The sequence below is a fragment of the Schistocerca gregaria genome, chromosome 7 (genome assembly GCF_023897955.1).
Source record: "Schistocerca gregaria isolate iqSchGreg1 chromosome 7, iqSchGreg1.2, whole genome shotgun sequence".
Classification (NCBI taxonomy): Eukaryota; Metazoa; Arthropoda; class Insecta; order Orthoptera; family Acrididae; genus Schistocerca; species Schistocerca gregaria.
Genome location: NC_064926.1, coordinates 535,255,736 through 535,273,461, shown reverse-complemented (window position 1 = coordinate 535,273,461; position 17,726 = coordinate 535,255,736).

Sequence of the window (17,726 nt, the reverse complement as noted above, 5' to 3'; positions counted from 1 at the left end):
ACCGAGGGTAGGTTGAAGTCCCCACCAACTATAACCGAATGAGTGGGGTATTTATTTGTTACGAGACTCAAACTTTCTCTGAACTGTTCCGCAACTGTATCATCGGAGTCTGGGGGTCGGTAGAAGGAGCCAATTATTAACTTAATTCGGCTGTTAAGTATAACCTCCACCCATACCAATTCGCACGGAGTATCTACTTCGACTTCACTACAAGATAAACCACTACTGACAGACACAAACACTCCACCACCAATTCTGCCTAATCTATCTTTCCTGAACACCGTATGAGACTTCGTAAAAATTTCTGCAGAACTTATTTCAGGCTTTCGCCAGCTTTCTGTACCTATAACGATATCAACTTCTGTACTTTCTATTAGCGCTTGAAGCTCAGGGAATTTTCCAGCGCAACTACAACATTTTACAACTATAATTCCGACTGTTCCTTGATCCAAGCACGTCCTGTAACTGCCAAGCACCCTTTGACATTGCAGCCCATTCCGCACTTTCCCGAGGCCTTCTAACCTAAAAAAAACCGCCCAGTCCACGCCACACAGCCTCCGCTATCCGTGTAGCCGCCAGCTGAGTGTAGTGAACTCCTGACCTATTCAGCGGAACCCGAAACCCCCCCCCCCCCCCACCCTATGGCGCAAGTCAAGGAATCTGCAGCCAATACGGTCGCAAAACCGTCTGAGCCTCTGATTCAGACCCTCCACCCAGCTCTGCACCAAAGGTCCGCAGTCGGTTCTGTCAACGATGCTGCAGATGGTGAGCTCTGCCTTCATCTCGTAAGCAAGACCGGCAGCCTTCACCAAATCAGATAGCCGCTGGAATCTAGAGAGAATTTCCTCAGATCCAAAGCGACACACGTCATTAGTGCCGACATGTGCCACCACATGCAGCTGGCTGCACCCTCTGCTCTTCATGGCATCCGGAAGGACCCTTTCCACATCAGGAATGACTCCTCCCGGAATGCACACGGAGTGCACACTGGATTTCTTCCCCTCCTTAGCCGCCGTATCCCTAAGGGGCCCCATTACGTGCCTAACATTGGAGCTCCCAACTACCAGTAAGCCCACCCTCTGTTATTGCCCGGACCTTGAAGGCTGAGAATGAGCCTCTGAAACAGGGCAGGCAGCTGCATCTGGCTCAGCCTGAGACAGTGCCTGAAACCGGTTTGTCAGACGCACCGGGGAGGCTTTCTGATCAGCCTCCGGGGACGCCTTTCGCTGCCTGCCACGCCTTGGAACGACCTCCCAATCAACCACAGGCGAGGGCTCAGCCCCACTGCGGGCAGCAACCGGGGCAACCACAGCGGCAGACCGATCTGGGGACAGACGGGACGAGGTTGACATCCCCGTGATACCCAAGCCCGGCTCCCCACAGTGGTGCCCATTGACAACAGCCTCAAGCTGTGCGACCGAAGTCAGCGCCGATTGCAGCTGTGAGCGAAGGGATGCCAAGTCAGCCCTCATCCGAACACAGCAATCGCAGTCCCTGTCCATTCTAATCGATGTTGAACAACAGTTACTGAAACACGAGTCCGTGCCTAGATAACGCAAGCGAAACACGCAAAGAATGTATCAACTAACCTTTACAAATGCCTAACGACTGCGCTACAATCTGCTGAATTTACGATTACAGTAACTAAAACTCGAAATTGCACCTGCTATACGAAACTCACAAGCAATTTAAATAAGAATCTACGAAGTAAACACTAAAGCGCGATGCTACAACTGTCAAATACTATAATACGCCCGAAATATATGAATTAAACAATGCAAGTACCCAAAAACACGCAAAGAAATTAATTAAACTATCTAACAAATAAGTAAGCTAGGGTTATACGACTTGCTGCTACAGCTGCTTATTCAACGGCGGCAGGGAGCACAATGGCTGTGACCAACCGACACTGGCCGTTCACAACAAAAACAGAAGACAGACGACTACGCGAATTTACACTATCCAGGTACTAAGGCGCTATGCTACAACCCTCAAATACTATAATACGCCCGAAATATATGAATTAAACAATGCAAGTACCCAAAAACACGCAAAGAAATTAATTAAACTATCTAACAAACAAGTAAGCTAGGGTTATACGACTTGCTGCTGCAGCTGCTTATCCAACGGCGGCAGGGAGAAATGACAGTGAAGACGAAAGCGGTGTGTTAGCGCCACCATGTAATGAATTCACTAATGTTCAAAGTAGTAATTTGGTAATAGTGCATAGGGAAATGGTGTGGGCTGCAAATAATGGTGTAGGCAGTGAAACAGTTAGTGAACAGGGAAGCATTATCGATCGATCGGTCGGCAATAGCTCGCGTCAGGAATCCGAAATGACGGGACACAATCTTGCAAATACTGTACATTAGGGTTTTGCGTCCTCACCGTTTTCTCAAATAAGTCAAGGCAAATTTTCTGCTTGTCAAAATGTGAATGTTGCCGGTGCAAATGCACTGCCGAAAAGCTTAGAGGAACAGATTCCAGACACTAATACATTATTATTGCAATTAATGCAACAAATGAAACAAAATCAGAGACAAACACAGCAACAGTTAGACACAATGGAACAAAATCTTCAAAAGTTGGACACAATGGAACAACACCAGAGACAAACACAGCAACAGGTAGACACAATGGAACAAAATCAGAGACATACACAGCAAAAGCTTCAAAAGTTAGACACCACACTTGAACATACACGTGAAGATTTAACTACTGAGTTACATAACATTGAATCGAAATGACAAAAAATCTGTAATGAGGTAAAAACACAAATTTGTGAGCATTTTCAACCTATTTTTTCCCCGCATGAAAATACATTACAGAATCATGAAGCAGCCATAAAAGAATTGCAAACTATTGTTCGTGAAAATCACGACACCTTGCAAGCTAAAATGGACTCCGTTGCATCCACCGATTAGGTTACGCTACTTGCATGAACTCAGGAAAACTTAAAGGACACAGTAGATTCGATTTCAACACAAATGGTCACTCTGAAACTTGGTTCAGAAAAACACACTGAGGAAAAGTGTTCACTATCGGAGAAAGTAGCCGAACTTTCAGATCAGTTCATTAACTTATCTACAAAGGTAGATGATGATCTGAATGATACAGAAGAGTGCGAACAAATTAGGAAATTCAAACAAAATCAGAATCAAATTAATACACAACACCAAAGAGAAATCCTGGAAGTGCAAGATCAGCTGACACAGGTAATACAAGAATTACGTATTTCAGAGGACACTCGCGCTCCAACACGGGAAGAGGAACTTAGAAATACGGAAAAGCCAGAAAATAATAACACAAGGCATTTCGGGAATTATAAAAGAAATTGGCAAGGTGCACCGAATTTTGAGATGGAACCGCCTACACGACGTAACAATGATCGATATGCTACCCGCCGACACGATGATTTTGACTATAAGCTGTTCATTACTGCACGTAAATTCAAAACATTTAAGAATTCTGGCAACGACATTCATCCACAAGCGTGGCTCCATCAATTCTCTCATTGTTTTCCTCCCAACTGGTCATTAGATCACAGATTAGAATTTATGTGTGGCTACTTAGAGAATGAACCAGCTGTAAGAATGCGATCGGTCATTCACGATTGTCACAGTGAAGGAGAATTTTATCATGCCTTCCTCTCAGCATATTGGTCTCAAGCTACACAAGACCAAGTAAAACATAGCTTCATTATGATGAAACATTTCCAACAATCTGAATTTTCCAGTCTTGTGAAATATTTTGAAGACATGTTGCACAAGAATCAGTACATGTCAAATGCATACAGCCCCTCAGAACTCATCCGCATTTGCTTAATCAAATTACCTGAACATTTACGACATATTATTTTGGCAGGACGTTGCAAAGACGACATTGAAGCTTTTCAGGGACTCTTACAAGAACTGGAAATTGACACTGACAATCGCGGAACGCGAAAACAGGAACACAACAATTACAGGACACATCCGTCGCAATTCCGCGACGAAAGAAATAATAACTGGACACGACAAGGCTATTCTTACAACGTAAATCGTGACCAAAACAGACACCACCCGTATGACAACCGTTGGCAGGGTAGTAATTATTACAGGGAAAGATCACCTCTTCGCGGTAATGACTATCACAGAGACAATCAGAGAAACAGACAATATGGAAACCAAAATAATTATTATCGAGGGAGACAGAATAACTTAAGACGCAACGGTCCAGCGCGAAGTTACGATTCAGGGAGAAGTTCTCCACCACGTGACCAACAAGAAAGAAACTATGAAATCTACCGACATGACGACAGACGATATGATCGTAACGACAGACCTGAATTCCATCAGAACTGGCGACCTTCAAACAGGGCAGGGCCTTCTCGTCTAGGTGAATTTGTAGAAGCTAGGTCTCCTAATCCCAATAACGGCGCGCGCCAACAAAGAGGCAGACAATGACTCGCGCCGCAGGCGGCCGCGTGCGCCGTCTGGCTCAGAGAAAAATAACATAAGCTAACCTTGAGCAAAATTCCAGTATTCTTTACCGACGTATACCGCATGATAATTGCGTTCAGGTTAACTCTGAGCACTAGGAAAAGTAAAGGATTGTACTGCATTTCACATGTAAAACCGTTTATTGAAACATAATCTGCTTTTTAACTTTGTCTTTGCCATAAAGCTGTTCACATCACGTCACTTGTATACTTTGTCAGAATCTGTTAACATGCAACAATGTTTTGAAGTTAACTATCCAGTCTACAACTTGGAGAACTTATTTAGACAGTATTTACGAGTGCATTGTTATAGTGAACAGACATCACAGTGTTATTGTGTGTGTACATTCTTGCTTGTTAGTTGCACGATTACGTAACGACTATAAGGCTTACATACTTAGAACATTTACCAGTACTGCGAATGAGATTTTAATGCAACATTTTGGTTTACTTGAAAATACATTCTTTATTTGAAGTACATTCGGTGAGATTAAAGATGACTTAGCATTTGGTTTCTCTGATAGCTACACGATTATATCACGACGATACTAATATGTGACACGATTTACATTGTTGCTTTTGCGGTGTATCTGTTTTATTTCTGCACAGTTTTTCTGTATTATTCTGGAAAGTAAAACATGTTTTAGTAGTAACTTGTGTGGTATAGCTACAATGTGACAGCCTTTATCGTAGCACAACAATACGTTACATTATAGTACTTTCTTGATCACGGTAAGGTACGTAATAACTACGATATCAATACGGAAAGCATTTCACTTTCGTTTATGATGTGGTAAGTACATTGACTTCAGCAGAACTTTGCTTACAGAGGACGATAACTACGACAATTCCACAGAATTATCTTACAGCAAAACGCACATTTAACACTACAGGGCACGCATTTGAGTGATTAATTTGGTACTTAAACCATTTATGTATCAAGATTGTTGAATTAAAAAGAAAGTTTTTCGTGATACATTTCATTCCATTGCTGTAATCTGTAACACCTGAGGGTATAATTACATTAATCCTCAGGGGGGTACACGCTTACTTTGTGTACCATGTGTATGGCAAGCACAAGGAGCCCTATCTAATATGGTATTTGCTTATACAACTTTACACATCGGTACCATATTTCTCTAACACATTAATTACACAGCTATCTGATCATTTGACAGAGAAACCAACTTCTTTTTACTATGTCAGTGACACATGTTTACGCAATTACGCTGGTGGATAACTTCACACTTATGAAATTGTATTTTGTCTGTACTTTGTGGACTGTTGATACTTTTTCAGAACCATTGTGATACTATGAGAGCTTTGAATGGCGTATTTGGTATGGGATCATGATTTTTAAAGTACGTTTGAGGTAGATGACACTTTTGACATGAGCAGAGAATTCTTTTAGGTTTTGAAATTATTGGAGGAAGCTACGACGATTTTGAGAATTTGACTGAGGTGTTATGATATTATTACGATGACTATGTGTATTAAGCTGTTGAGGTATGTTTATAATCAATTAGCTGATGCTATACGAGGAATTTGATTATTCTATGTATCTGTTATGATGAAATATTGAAGAAGAGTCCACGAATAAGGTAAGGAATAAAGAGTAGTGGTTAGGGACTCTGGTTTGTGAAGAAGGTTGTTGGAAACCAAGAATCGTACTTTAAGAGCTATGAAAAGTATGTAAATGCGTGAATGTATCACAATGCCACCAAAAATTTTTTGGACACTGTTATATTTACAGGATTTTGTTTCTACATATTTGTAACGCATATTCTTGACCTGTGAAATATTTTTATATGAGACTGCCACTGTAGCGGAAACTGGTGTCGTAAATATTTCTTTAAGACAGTTAAGCGACCACCTGCACGTAATGCGTCGTGGGCACCCAGCTGCGCAACAGCTACCTGACAAAAGAAAGCCATTAGGTGAAAAAAAAAGAAAGAGACCATTATCCTCGCTATTGACATTCCTTTGTACAAAGCATCGCAAAAACGACACGCTCATTACTTGGAAAACATACTTATTTACATCTGCACACCTGATAATGACAAGCGTCTTTCTACGAGAGTTGAGAGAATTTGTACTAACTTATGAAATGTCACATGACTATTGAATGATATTTTTATACTTTGCCTTTCATAGTTGCTTATTTCATTTGATATCTGTTTTCCAGCTGTGTTACAGCATTGGGTTTATAAAATAAAATTAAATGCATTTGCTAATGTGAAAACTTTCTGTCAACAGATATGTTAAATAATAATTTTATGATCCACATTCTTCAAAAAAAAAAAAAAAAAAAAAAAGGAGCACTTGGAAAGGAAAGAACAATAAGAAGGGACTAGTAACAGTAACTGCATATATAATTTTCTTTTCCAGTGCTTGGTAATTTTTTTTAGAATTAGTTTTTGTAGTGCGCCACTTTAATTTCATAGACATTAAGATGTGGGTATACATTTCCCTTATCTGCATTGTTGTCTTTAGTGTACTATTTTTTTCTGCTTGTGGGTTTGTCATGTTTAGATATAAGTTATTACATTTACTGCTGCTTGCTTTCCCAATTTCCATTTTTTTGTTATTGCTGTTTGTATTAATTGTTTTGTGCTGCTGCATTGCCTCGTCCCTTAGTTTTCAGTAGATTTTAAGTTAGCTTAAGAGGGGGAGACTATATAAGAAACTAACTATGAGGAATTGGAAGGAATGCATTGAGAAGTTATAAGAAAATGATTTGGCCAAAAAAGTAGTGTACAGTGGAGAAAAACTATTTTTGAAAGAGGCTGTGAACAAAATACTGAAAGCATGCTTGGATAGGATATTTTTGGTGGAAACAAATGTTGAGATACGATGAAAAATCTACAGAATGATGTTTTGCATTGGACTGCAGTACCAAATGTCACACTGAAAACAAACCCTGTCCCGTATTTTGTGTTATTACGCTATGCGAATCTGTGTTTGTCCTGTCTTTATGTGTTTAGCTAATAAGATTTATGTTGTAGAAGTTTTCTAATAATATGTTATTTACTTTGTAAAGATGTTTAGACATTATTTATCTGTTCTGTTTTGTTGCTCATATGTGAAGTTGATGTTTCCAAAGTTATTCTGATCTTTATGTATTTACTTATGTCATAATTCCTGTAACAGTGATGTATATGTTTATTTCTATTCTTTTGTAAAGCCCGTTTTACTACAAACGTTATCTGTACTATTATGTTCTTTAATGATATATTTTGTATCTTTGTTATTGTATTCTTGTGTTATAAGATTGTAATTGACACCAGTTCATCAAATTAAGTAACTTGTAAATTACATTTTACTGCACACGTTTCTGTTGGTCATAGTATATGGACAATATGTGAGAAGTAGGAACTGATAGTGTTTGCACATGTGTTGATAATTCAGTAAGGGACTGGGTAACAGCATTGCTGGTTCTAAGGACAATTCAAAAACTTTGTGAGTGCACAAGTGGTGGTTGATGGACTTGCTATATTCTCCGCAAGACTCTTCGATGGTGATTGTGCACCTGCACAGTCGCAAAAGATGGCTGCTGGCTATCTCTACAAGGACTGAAGTGTGTCTACACCTTTGATGACTCACCAATACAATTATTTCTACAAGGACTGCAGTGGGTCTGCACCTCTGGTGGCCCACCAATACCGTAATCTCTACCAGGACTACAATGGGTCTACTCTGTGTTGACCTACCTACCAATATTCTTCAAAACTTCGACTGACTCTGCTGTGGGTTTGCTCTGTTGTGGCCCATTACCTGTCAGCATGTGAAGAGTCAGTACCGTCTTTCCGCTGGAAGGACAACACTACTTCTTCAAGACTGCATGGAAATCCACTACTTCTGTGTGCATTTTCTTTTACTACTCAGACTTTGAGAAAAACACTGCAATTTTACTGTGATGAACGATCAGGACTGTCTTTATAGACTGTGAGAAAATTTTAGCTTTTGACCAACATTGCATCAATAAGTGTGTGCATTTGATATCTTTGTTATTGTAATGATGAAAAATTTTACCAAATCATTATTGGTCAGTGCCCAAAACAATTTGTAAATTTTTTTGTGGGGAGCATGGGGGCTATGTAAGTAGGCTGTTAAGGTTTTTTTATTGGTAACGCCACATAGCGCTCTGTATGAAAAATCACTGGCTGTGCTGTGTGCAGTCAGTGGCTGGTTGGCATTGTTGTAATATTCGCCATTGTAGTGTTGTGCGGCTGGATGTTGACATCCCATAGCGTTGCGCAGTTGGAGGTGAGCCTCCAGCAGTGGTGAATGTGGGGAGAGAGATGGCGTAGTTATGAGAGCGGATGATCTGGACAGAGACAGTAACTTTGTAAGACTGGATGTCATGAACTGATATATATAATATGACCTTTGAACAATATTAAGGTATATACATTGTTTTTTGTCTATCAAAATCTTTCATTTGCTAACTATGCCTATCAGTAGTTAGTGCCTTCAGTAGTTTGAATGTTTTATTTAGCTGGCAGTAGTGGCGCTCGCTGGATTGCAGTAGCTTGAGTAACGAAGATTCTTGTGAGGTAAGAGATTTGTGAAACGTATAGCTTTATGTTAGTCAGGGCCATTCTTTCGTAGGTCAGATTGCGTTGCGCTAAAAAATATTGTGTTTCAGTTTAAGCACAGTCGTGTATAAATTTTTCAAAGGGGACGTTTCACCAAGTAGAATTAATGAGATACCCTGGCAACGGCTGATTTGCGGACTCATGTTGATTGGAGCTTTGTACCTTTTTCTGGCCTGTACTTTGCATGTGTGAATTATTGACTGTCATTTCTGAAACACCCTGTATTTATTCTAACGGACTTGGCAGTTTCTAAATATGTATGGGAACTGAATATGCATCCTGGTCTGGAGTACGCGTGGGAAACGTGTCAAGGTCCAAATTTCTACTCGTCGCGAAGTTATGAAACTCGAAATTATAATAAATGACAAAGAATAGGAATAATAAATTCTTCTACTTTTCGTTTTTAGTCTTTTAAACAAATAACGTAAACAATACAATTAAAAAACTTCAGAGCAGGCAAAATTCTTTTTTTTTTTAATATTGTACAGTTAAAGTGCGAAGTTGCCTCGTAAACTACCAGTGAAGGGGCACATACAATTAGTCATTTAAAAACACTCTGCTTGTAAATTAGTTCCAACGTATTTGAATGTCCGACCTCCTGATATCCCACTTTTTGGCCTATTTATTCTCTACTCCGAGCAGGGGGGTGCGCTAGTTCAAGATCCGGCCAATGAAGGAGATGTGGTTCTGGTCAGACAATTATCGGACGAGTTGACAGTGGGGCAGTTGGAAAATTCCAATTGGGAATATGTGGGAAGGTCGCAGGAGATTTCCATGGACGTTCTCCTATCCAAGAATTACTATGTGTCAGACAATTACCAGACAGTGGGGTAATTGAGAGATCTTAACTGAGAATAAATGGGAGGGACCTACCATGGACATTGTCCCACCCAACAGTTACGATGTGTATGTTCGTGTTAGGGGTTTGGATATCGGAAGACGACATACAGAATCAGTTACGTGACGTTTATAATCGATATTTACCCAGTCGGTATGTCGCGAACATCGATATTTTATGGCGATATAATCGGAAAGCACTATTCATCATCTAACTCATAACAGAGAAAACTTACCTCTACTTTCTTTTTTATAATGAAATAGGTACAACGTAAGAACAGTACCTACAGTATTTTCCTTTTTTGTAAGTTCTTAGAGAAATTTTGACTGTTGTCAGTTGAATATTTTGGTAACCTCCTGTCACTTGAATATAAGGTTGGTAGAAAAGTTTGAAATGTAATTCTTGAAAGGTGGAAGGTAAAAAGAAAGAGAATAACTCTAGAGTTATCCGTATATTTACGGATGCCACGCAATGGAGAGTTAGGAAGTTATCCATTCACAATCTGGAGGGAAATATGTCAATCTAGTTCCAGTCTGTATCAGACAGTTACTAAATATTTATCGATGGAAGAGACTCAAAAATTGCTTAAGTGATATCTGCTCAGAGAAGTAGATTAGAAGCGGAACATGGCAACAAATTATTTTTTCAAGTTCTTAAGAAAACAAGTTTCATTTATATTGTCCGTATTGTGAGTGTTTTTATGTCATATGCCGCAGTACAATCTTTCTACATTATTTCCTAACACTTGTTCGTTTTTACATAGAATAATAGATTAAATTCTTATCTAAATGAGTTTATTTAATTAATGCATTACAAGTTTCGTAATATACGAGTTTTCTGCTACAACCGACTGCGAGAAAGAAAACGAAACTGCACATTTTCACAGCACAGTCCAGTATTTTCTACCTCGCTATCGCTTTTAACGGAAAAAGATATATGCAGCCCAGTCAGATTGTTTATGACAGTATCGTGTAAAAAGTTGAATAATTCGATGAACAACTACTCGAGTTTTTTGTAAACAGTGTTTCCCCCTTTATGTATTATATAAATATTTATAAATTATATATTTATAACGTAGGCCAGTCCGAATGTTTATAAGATTATCGGGTCAAATTTTGAAGTAAAACGGTGAATAACTATTCGAGATTTTTGGAAATAACGTTTTCCCTTGTTTCCCCTTTATATGTTAGTACAGATTAATCTACCATGTTTTATTAAACTCGGTATAACCTCATTGGTTGTCTATTTATTTCTTCTATAGATTACATTTTTTCTGCCAGTTTCTACCCAGTTCATTCAGAGATCTACAACAGATACAACGTGTTATTGTTGCAGTGCCACACTTCTGAGCTTTGTCAGGTGGGTTTTTAGGCTTCCTTGTTTGCATTATTGTATCTCTTTTATTTTGCCGGTGTTTTGCTGGTACTCATACACGGTTTTCAGCTGTTATTCGTTTGCCAACACGATTTCCATGCCATTCTACTTCGTGTTATTACTAGCAGTAACAAGACGAAATACAGTTGATTACTGATTGTTGTTGTAGATATCTGGCAAAAATGGATGGACAATCACAGAAGGGGAAAAAAAAACCGAACATACTTTCAAGAAGAATTTCACTAAAGCTCACCGAAGATGCTACAACTTGCGTTTGGGTAAACACAAATATATAACTTCATTATGGTAAGAGAGGGACACTGTTAATCATTCTGTATTTCCCCTTTCTGATTCTGCGATGCTGTGAGACGTGCGGCATCTCTGTGGTGGTCGACGATTGCAGCGCCGATATTAACGCTCGACGCACCCTGGTAGTGCTCGCATTACATCAGCGGTAGTGAAGTGCCAGACGTTAAAGTCAATATAAAACACTATCAATTTTTTGTCAAGTTTTTAATGACAGAACAATATAATAAGTTGTTATTTATTTTCTGTTGATTCTGAAAACCATCACTCTTAAATCTGATGTGAACAGTTACACTGTAGGGTAGCTATAATAATGTTTTTTCCCTGGAAAGATTTCCGCTCTGGAGGATAATACTGTATATAGGGTTTTTCCAATGATGAATAACATTATATTCTAATATATTCGCATTTGGTAAGGTCGGTTTTTCAGTAAAGAAATGAGCTGATAGTTTTCCATCGAAAGTGTTTCACTCTTGAACTACCATGCCGTTACGCGTATCTAGGCTAGCTTATCGGCCGCCTAGAATTGGTACGAGGTAGGTGAGTTCGATACACGTCTCATCGCTAGCGGGCCGAGGGCTCATGGAACGCTGGTGCCAGCGCGGGTAGCTGACTGTTCTCGCTCCAAGCGAGCTATGGTGCAGAGATAACGAAAGCGTCGTGGGAAACGGGTAATTCCCAGACCCGGGAATTTGGAAGCCTGACGCCCGCATTGTCTTTGTGCAGAGTAAGCTCAAGGAAATGGCGTAGAGTCAGACACTCTTAAAGATGGCCAAGTTAGAACCCTTTGAGATTCGACAGTACCTCACATAAAATATTAATGCAAATCTGAAAATATCTTTAAAACTACAGACGATTATATGTCACAGCGAATAAACATTTATACACTGACGCTCTGAATGAACAACTTTTAATCGCTTCATGCGATTTCTACAAACGCTATCTTACAGTATATCATTACACTACAGCTACTATGCCAGGAAGTTACATTTCTGCATCTGTCTCATTTATATATATTTCCATTGTATAAATGTTTGTCGGAATATCGTATTCTTACCATTTACACAGCTAATGAATACAGCATCAGTACATCATACTGTCATACGTGTGATTCATTTGATGAATAGTTTACTACACTCCTGGAAATGGAAAAAAGAACACATTGACACCGGTGTGTCAGACCCACCATACTTGCTCCGGACACTGCGAGAGGGCTTTACAAGCAATGATCACACGCACGGCACAGCGGACACACCAGGAACCGCGGTGTTGGCCGTCGAATGGCGCTAGCTGCGCAGCATTTGTGCACCGCCGCCGTCAGTGTCAGCCAGTTTGCCGTGGCATACGGAGCTCCATCGCAGTCGTTAACACTGGTAGCATGCCGCGACAGCGTGGACGTGAACCGTATGTGCAGTTGACGGACTTTGAGCGAGGGCATATAGTGGGCATGCGGGAGGCCGGGTGGACGTACCGCCGAATTGCTCAACACGTGGGGCATGAGGTCTCCACAGTACATCGATGTTGTCGCCAGTGGTCGGCGGAAGGTGCACGTGCCCGTCGACCTGGGACCGGACCGCAGCGACGCACGGATGCACGCCAAGACCGTAGGATCCTACGCAGTGCCGTAGGGGACCGCACCGCCACTTCCCAGCAAATTAGGGACACTGTTGCTCCTGGGGTATCGGCGAGGACCATTCGCAACCGTCTCCATGAAGCTGGGCTACGGTCCCGCACACCGTTAGGCCGTCTTCCGCTCACGCCCCAATGATGGTCGTATGCGTGTTTGGCGCCGTGCAGGTGAGCGCCACAATCAGGACTGCATTCGACCGAGGCACACAGGGCCAACACCCGGCATCATGGTGTGGGGAGCGATCTCCTGCACTGGCCGTACACCTCTGGTGATCGTCGAGGGGACACTGAATAGGGTACGGTACATCCAAACCGTCATCGAACCCATCGTTCTACCATTCCTAGACCGGCAAGGGAACTTGCTTTTCCAACAGGACAATGCACGTCCGCATGTATCCCGTGCCACCCAACGTGCTCTAGAAGGTGTAAGTCAACTACCCTGGCCAGCAAGATCTCCGGATCTGTCCCCCATTGAGCATGTTTGGGACTGGATGAAGCGTCGTCTCACGAGGTCTGCACGTCCAGCACGAACGCTGGTCCCACTGAGGCGCCAGGTGGAAATGGCATGGCAAGCCGTTCCACAGGACTACATCCAGCATCTCTATGATCGTCTCCATGGGAGAATAGCAGCCTGCATTGCTGCGAAAGGTGAATATACACTGTACTAGTGCCGACATTGTGCATGGTCTGTTGCCTGTGTCTATGTGCCTGTGGTTCTGTCAGTGTGATCATGTGATGTATCTGACCCCAGGAATGTGTCAAAAAAGTTTCCCCTTCCTGGGACAATGAATTCACGGTGTTCTTATTTCAATTTCCAGGAGTGTATTTTGCAAGTAACTTTATTTAAATGCTGATTGCAAGTGCTATCAAGAAACTGTGCTAGTTTAAAAGTGGTCAGTCTCACGCGACAGCTGTCACCACAATCGGAAAGTGAACCAAAAGACGCATCTGTCAACAAAGCCCAAATAATTGTTTAAATAATATTTAACGACAATCTGTTCTCATTTATCGCGCATGCACTTGCAAAAGAATACTGGCTTATTTATTTATGTACTAACTATTAGTTACATTTATTGTAAATGGTCCGAGTGTAACGGTATGTATAAACATTTGTTATTTTAATTTTGTTGTAATATACACACATCAAAAAATGTTTTACATCACCTCGTTTTCGAGAAGTTCGGATCCTTTACAGAAAATTGGAATAGAGATCAACATAAACATCATTTCTGCCCTTTTAATTGCTCAGGAAAATCACACATTGCATGTTGTACCACCATACAGCGAGACCTTCGGAGGGATTGGTCCAGATTGCTGTACGCACCGGTACCTCTAATACCCAATAGCAAATCCTCTTTTTTGCATTGATGTATGCCAGTATTCGTCGTGGCATACTGTCCACATATTCATCAAGGCACTGTTGGTCCAGATTGTCCCACTCCTCAATGGCTATTCGGCATAGATCCATCAGAGTGGTTGGTGGGTCGCGTCGTCCATAAACAGCCCTTTTCAGTCTATCCCAGGTAAGTTCGATAGGGCTCATGTCTGGAGAACATGTTGCCACTCTAGTCGAGCGAAGTCGCTATCCTGAAGGAAGTCATTCAAAATATGTGTAAGATGGTGGTGCGAATTGGCGCCCATGAAGACGAATACCTAACCAATAAGCTGCCGATATGGTTCCAGTATCGATCGTAGGATGGCATTCACGTATAGTACAGCTGTTACGACGCCTTCCATGACCACCAGCGGTGTACGTCGGTCCCATATAATGCCACCCCGAAACAGCAGGGAACCTTCACCTTGCTGCACTTGCTGGGCAGTGTGTCTAAGGCGTTCAGCCTGACCGGGCTGCCTCCAAACACGTCTCCGACGATTCTCTGGTTGAAGGCACATGCGACACTCATCAGTTAAGACAACGTGATGCTAATCCTGAGCGGTCCATTCGGCATGTTTTTGGGCCATCTGTACCGCGCTGTATGGTGTAGTGGCTGCAAAGATGGACCTCACCATGGACGTCGGGAGTGAAGTTGCGAGTCATGCAGCCTACTGCGCACAGTTCGAGCCGTAACACGACGTCTTGTGGCGACACGATAAGCATTATTCAGCCCTAACCCATAGCTAGCGGTCATCCACTGCAGTAGTAGCCCTTGGGCGGCCTGAGCGAGGCATGTTATAGACAGTTCCTGTCTCTCTGTATCTCCTCCATGTTCAAACAACATCGCTTTGGTTCACTCCGAGACGCCTGGACACTTCCCTTGTTGAGAGCCCCTCCTGGCACAAAGAAACAATGCGGACTCGATTAATCCACGGTAGTTACCGTCTAGGCATGGATGAACTACAAACAACAAGAGCTCTGTACCTCCTTCCTGATGGAATGACGGGAACTGATAGGCTGTTGGACCCCCTCCATCTAACAGGCGCTGCTCATGCATGGTTGTTTACACCTTTGGCGGGTTTAGTGACATATATGAACAGTCAGAGGGACTGTGTCTGTGATACAGTAACCACAGTCAACGTCTATATTCAGGGATTCTGGGAACCGGGTGGATGCAAAACTTTTTTTAATGTGTATTTTAGTTTAGTGCGGGGAAGTGGTCAACTTGAAACAAATCATGTCTTAAGCGCTCAAGGACAATGTGTTTTTGGTGGGGATGGCCTTCAGCCAATGGAAACGCAGACGGTAGCCGAACACTATGAGAGTAAATTGGAGACTGGAACTTCTCGAGTGTAGAGTTCAAGGGAGCGATTCTGCACACTTGGTGGTGAGTTCAGGAAGAAGGCAGACCTGTCTAGAGCAATGTGCGTCATTCAGTCAAACAGGTGATTGGTTCTTAACGATAAACGGGCTCTTCAGAGCGCTAACTTTTGAAGAGGCTCTGACTAACCGGAGATCTGAATGTGTTTCAGAGTAGGACTATCAACTTTCTCCGCTTGCAGTGTGGAACTGAGCATAGGCTATTATTGAGTTACTATTCTTTGTATCACATGTGTTAATTTTTCAAACATCTTGTTGACCTGTGAACTATTTTGAGCTGGTAAATGTCTCATGTATTGTGATCGCGAAAGGGATTGAGTTTTCACATATCTTTGATGGCTATTTAGTTTGGGGATTTTGCTACCATTCTCGTAACACCCTCAACGTAACTTTGCTACATTTGATAAGAGTATTTCCTGGCTGTATTTCAAATGACTATTATAAGACCACTTTCCATTTATTTGAGATTTCATTTCTTGAATAAACAATATTCAGCATAATTCTCTGTCGTCTACATGAGTTACAGCCATTAGAATAGGACCATTTTTATTAATTTATTAATTTACTTTTATTTTATATTTCTGTGTATTTTATTAATTCGCAATTCTAGCCAATGCATCGACAATATGAATGCAGGATCACAGCTACGGGTTATTTTTTGCATCCAGTTAGCTATGGGGCATGAAAGCAGACGTGTGTGGATCGACCTTACTGACTACATCGAGCTATTCTTTGTGAACAGAGCCGGTCGCGGTGGTCTCGCGGTTCTAGGCGCGCGACCGGAACCGTGAGACTGCTACGGTCGCAGGTTCGAATCCTGCCTCGGGCATGGCTGTGTGTGATGTCCTTAGGTTAGTTAGGTTTAAGTAGTTCTAAGTTCTAGGGGACTTATGACCACAGCAGTTGAGTCCCATAGTGCTCAGAGTCATTTGAACCATTTTTTTTTTTTTTTTTTTTTTTTTTTTGTGAACAGATCCGCGCATAGCCCAAGTACCTGTAGTACGAGTAACCACAAGTAGAGACGCATCTGGTTTGCTGTTATGTGCTGCTGTTAGGAACAGCAACTACTCGGCAGTAATCTTTAGGTACCGTCGCTTCATTTGCAGAATTATGCAATAACCACAGTAATGTCTATAAGCTTTGTCTCAGTCTTTATCTAGTTAAATATTCCAAATGAGGGCAAAGTAAATCATAGTAACCTGGCGTTGAAAGTTTGTGTTTCTTATATAAAATATTCACCTACCTCTTACCTAACCATAGGAGTCCAAAATTTTTCCAGTGAAAAGTGCATTTCTATGGGTTGCAAAAGAACTGTCTGCAGCTACCATTACTCCTTCATTTAAATAAAGGGAAACTCTCAGGCATAATTTTACTTAGAGGAACAAGGAATAGGGAAGTGAGAGGATGGCAAATACAGTGACGTGCATAGACGTTCCGACAGTTCGTACTAAAAATCCTTTAGTTTTCTCATTACCATCCAGTTGTTCCACAAGCCAGTCGTGGCATTTGGTAGTTCTTGTTTTAAACTTTACAATCAAATATTTACGAAGAATACTTTTACATACCTTTCTGCAGGTGAAATCGACCTCGGCTTTTTTGCAGCGGGGTCCCCGATTTCACCTCGCTGCTGTTCTATTTCTAGTCTGAAGTGGTGCATCCAGTCTCCACCAAGTAAAAGTCGGCGCAAAAACGTTGTTGGACTATTTTCTCATAGTTAATTTTTCATATAAAATCTTTCTTCCTTCC